This window comes from Engystomops pustulosus, unplaced genomic scaffold (assembly GCF_040894005.1).
Source record: "Engystomops pustulosus unplaced genomic scaffold, aEngPut4.maternal MAT_SCAFFOLD_296, whole genome shotgun sequence".
Classification (NCBI taxonomy): domain Eukaryota; kingdom Metazoa; phylum Chordata; class Amphibia; order Anura; family Leptodactylidae; genus Engystomops; species Engystomops pustulosus.
In genome coordinates this window covers 42,501-47,120 of record NW_027285175.1, presented here as the reverse complement: position 1 = coordinate 47,120, position 4,620 = coordinate 42,501, and positions in this window count along the sequence as shown.

Below are 4,620 nucleotides of genomic sequence, written 5' to 3'. Positions count from 1 at the left end.
CAGAAATCGCCCCCCGCAGGTCCTAGCGGGAGGTCTCCGCGGCGGAGGCCGGAGAGGGCGCGAGGTGAGCGGCATGGTATGACTGGGTTCGTGCCGCTCACTGGTACCCGGAGCGTGGCGCCCTCCGGGTAAAAGGCTAGCCGGGGCGAGTAGGTGGGTTGACGGGCGCATAAGCCACGCCGTCCCCGCCGTACAAGGTGCCGGTGGCCTGGCGAACCACCGGCGTAAGGCCAGCCAGGGCGGACCGCGGGGCAGAGGGCGCATAAGCCACGCTCTCTCTCCATCCCACCAGAACAAGCGAAAAATTTTCAAAGTGTGGGAGAACCGGCGACCCGACCGGTGGCACTCTGCCTCTCGCTGCCGCCCTCCTGGAAGCGTCCTCGGTCACTCGGTGTCCGGCAGATTTCAGAGCTCCGGAATGGTGAAAAAGAACCGGAGAGGGGGCGACTCCGGCTTCTCTCTGCCGGGCGAGGACCACCGCAGGCGGCAAGGGACGTCTGACAGGAGACGGCGCTGCGGGCAGGCTTTAAAAGTGCATGGGGTTTTGGCCTCGGCGAAAGTCGAAAAAATTTTGCGGTCGGAGCCGTCTGCCCCGGCCGGGGAAGGCTCACCGCCGGCGGCTGCCAACCCCTGGCTTGCCCGCTGGATGGCCTTTCGGAGGCTGCTGAAAAAGAACTGTCAGGCGGGCACCTCTCGGAAGAACCGCAGACCAAAAACGACCGGTAAAAATTTTGGGCGATCCGACCCTCAGTGCACCTTCGGCGGCAGAGAAAAGCATCAAAAATACCGGTCAAAGAAGCGAGGTTTTGGTCGACTCTGCCAGGTTTTTGCACAAAGTGTTGGCATCGTGCGGCGTCGCGCTTTGCCGTACCGTATCCCCAATGGAGCGGCGCCCGGCGGGTAGGCTAGCCATGTGAGGTCGAGGGCGGGAGGACGGGACGTAAGCCAGGCCGTTCTCCACAAGAAATTCCGGACGCGGAGACCCCTTCTCCGCCCTACGGTCCCCAATGGGGTGGCGCCCGGCGGGTGAGGCTAGCCATGGGAGGACGGGACGTAAGCCAGGCCGTTCTCCACAAGAAATTCCGTACGCGGAGACCCCTTCTCCGCCCTACGGTCCCCAATGGGGTGGCGCCCGGCGGGTGAGGCTAGCCATGTGAGGTCGAGGGCGGGAGGACGGGACGTAAGCCAGGCCGTTCTCCACAAGTAAATTCCGGACGCGGAGACCCCTTCTCCGCCCTACGGTCCCCAATGGGGTGGCGCCCGGCGGGTGAGGCTAGCCGTGTGAGGTCGAGGGCGGGAGGACGGGACGTAAGCCAGGCCGTTCTCCACAAGTAAATTCCGGACGCGGAGACCCCTTCTCCGCCCTACGGTCCCCAATGGGGTGGCGCCCGGCGGGTGAGGCTAGCCATGTGAGGTCGAGGGCGGGAGGACGGGACGTAAGCCAGGCCGTTCTCCACAAGTAAATTCCGGACGCGGAGACCCCTTCTCCGCCCTACGGTCCCCAATGGGGTGGCTCCCGGCGGGTGAGGCTAGCCATGTGAGGTCGAGGGCGGGAGGACGGGACGCAAGCCAGGCCGTTCTCCACAAACTCCCAGCGGTAGAGTCTCGGCTCTCCGCTCTTTTGATCGATCTGACACAGCGCGATCCGGCGGGGCAGGGCACTTTGCTCGGTCAGGGGTATTGGCCCCGGCCGGTTTATGGTAAAGCGTTCCTTAGCCTCAGTCTTGGTCGCGCATCAATCCCCCGCTCCCCGTGAGCGGCTGTGGTCCTCTGCCTAAGGTTGTGTAGCGCGGTGCCAGTGTGGTCCTCGCACGGCCCCGCTCCTGCCACAGCGGTAGGACTCTCTGCTTCGGCTGAGGTTTGCTACGAAGCGTATGGAACGGGCGTACTCCACCGTACCGTGGGTGGGGGGCGGCGGCGGCGGCGGCAGCGTCCAGCGCGGAGCTCCGGCTCCCGCGGCAGCGCCTCGCCTAGTGTCCCTCGGGCAAGTCCAATCGCCCCCCGCCCGGTCGGAGAGCGCAGACACACCTCTGTGTCCACGGTTTATTTCCGCAGCACGAAAAGGGACGGCTCCCGCCTGCTCCTCGCGGCGGCGACGAGGCTTAGACCCACCGTGGCGTATCCGCGGTAGGTATGCTCGTCGGTCGGAGGAGCGGTTGCGGTCGAGTGGTCCCCAGTGTACCCTGTTAGCGCTGCCCGCCTACGCCTGAAGAGCTGCGGACCGAGAAAAAGGTTCGCTCCGCTGCTGACGGCGAAGCGCGCGGCACGCCGCGGAAGAGGAGAGGGAGCGGTCGCCCCCGGGGCGGCTCCCCTCCGAGTCCGGCAGAAGCAGAGATTGTAGCGGAGGGGGGGGTTTCTAAATTCCCCGGGCGTGTTATCCCCAGCGGTAGCCTTTGAACTCTTCAACCGCAAGCACGATCGCACGTTCACAGCACCCGTCACTAGGAGCCGGGCCAGAGGCGGGCGGCAGACGAAACCGACATGAGCGCTTAAGGGTATTGCACCCCCGGCGCCCAGACCCTGGAAATTGAGTCTGCCCCCAAAGCCCACCCGCGTCCTCCTTGGCGCTCCCGGAGTACATGGTCGTAGATGGGCCATCGGTCGCTAATGCCAAACTGCGTCCCAGGGGTGCGTCCCCTCTGACCAACGGCAGACCCATCCCTCTCGCCAATCCGCGGATCCCCGCCAGGTCCCGAACAGGGCTCGTCCTTTAGCGTTTCAAATGCGCCCTCCCCGCCATACGAGGGGTTGAGGACCGTAGCCTTCCCTTACGAGAGGCACCAGGGGTGCGCCTGCTCGAGGGCCCGGCCGTGGGCGTAACGCTTGGGCCGCCCGGGGGAGTCGGTAGACCATGGGAGACCAACACTCGCACACGAACGTTGCCCGTGCTTTTGTGGAAGAGAGCTTCTTGCGAGGTTGTCGCTGCGGTGGGCCCGGACAAACCCTATCCCTAAAACTTCTGGGGAATTGGCGTCTAAGCCTGCACCCTGCACGGTATCCCTGCACCCACGAAGGGGGCCGTGGAAGGCTTGGGGTCGCGCCGGCGAAACCGACCGGATGCCCGGGGTACTGAACCCCCGGGGTCCCACCCTGGAAATTGAGCCGTCCGACCCCGCCACGTCTTCCTAGTGCTCTCCTTGGCTCCCCCGCCTGTGGGCATCGTTAGGGGCTGCGGTCATCAGCGCCGGCTAAGCTTCGGCAACACGGCCGACCCACCCCTTCGGCGCCTGGGGGTGCCTGGTCCCAGTCCGGGCCGTTCCGTAGGGGCGGCTATCCCTTACATGAGGGACTCGGTGCGTCCGCTCGGGCTGCGGGGCTCCGGCTCCGACAGCCGGGGAGCTGGTTTTGACCGCGGGCCTCCACGGGAACCGGCAGGGACCGGACTAGGCGTCAAGCCGAAAATAACCCCGGCACCCTCTGCTTCCAAAGCGAGGGGACCTTTGGCCGAGCGGGGGCACCGGAAGCCGAACCGACCCCAACCCCTCTTCCTACCCCAGGGCTGGGCTGACCAATCCCCTGATCGGGTCTAAAATGGAAGAAGGGGATTCGAGGGAAGGGGCTGGCGGAAGGCGGAAGGCAGTTGCCCGACGGAGTAGGCGAAGGCCAGGCCGTTTCCGAGTCCCGAGCAGAGGAGGGCGAACTCGGCTCTTCATCGACCGACGGCGAGGCGAGGGCGGTGGCTGCCGCGGGGAAGACTCCATTGCTCGTCAGCGCGCTAGGAGCGGGGCCGACTGGCTGCTCGGGGTATGGCATCCCCGGGGGCCCACCCTGGAAATCTTCGCTCCTCAGCCGCTGCAGGTTATAAGGTCCCGCCGCGCGTAAGCGCTCAACTCTCCGACCCACGGATGTCGAGCCCATGGTGAGCCGGCCGTTTCGTACGGGGAAAAGGGGTCCTCTGGCCCCACATCGATCGAGGGGGTTTAGATCCGCGGAGGCACGCACCGCGAGGCGAATCGCTGCTTTTCCCCAAGAGGTTAACCTTCAAACCACCGAGTAGGTTCGGGGCAGGGCCGACAGTCTGCACTGGGGTATTGCATCCCTGGTGGGGCGACCCTGGAAATCTCTGCCCCTTTCCACTCTTTCGGTTGGGCCTCTCGTCGGGGCGAGCGTAAGTCGGCAAGCAGACGTGGGAAGAGGCTTCTTACCGGTGACACTCCCTTCGTGAGAGAGGCAGGTACTCGCCCCGGACCCCGGTCCAAATCTGCGCGGGCCGGACGGCCTCGGCCCTAGCCGAAGGCCGCTCCCGCGAAGCCAGGGAGCCGAAAAAATAACCCCGACACCCTCCGCGACCTCGCGTGCTTCCAAAGCGAGGGGAACCTTTGGCCGAGCGGGGCACCCGAAGCCGAACCGACCCCAACCCCTCTTCTTACCCCAGGGCTGGGCTGACCAATCCCCTGATCGGGTCTAAAATGGAAGAAGGGGATTCGAGGGAAGGGGCTGGCGGAAGGCAGTTGCCCGACGGAGTAGGCGAAGGCCAGGCCGTTTCCAAATCCCGAGCCAGAGGAGGGCGAACGACGTTCTTCATCGACCGACGGCGAGGCTAGGGCGAGGGCGGTGGCTGCCGCGGGGAAGACTCCATTGCTTGCCAGCGTGCTAGGAGCGGGGCCGACAGGCTGCTCG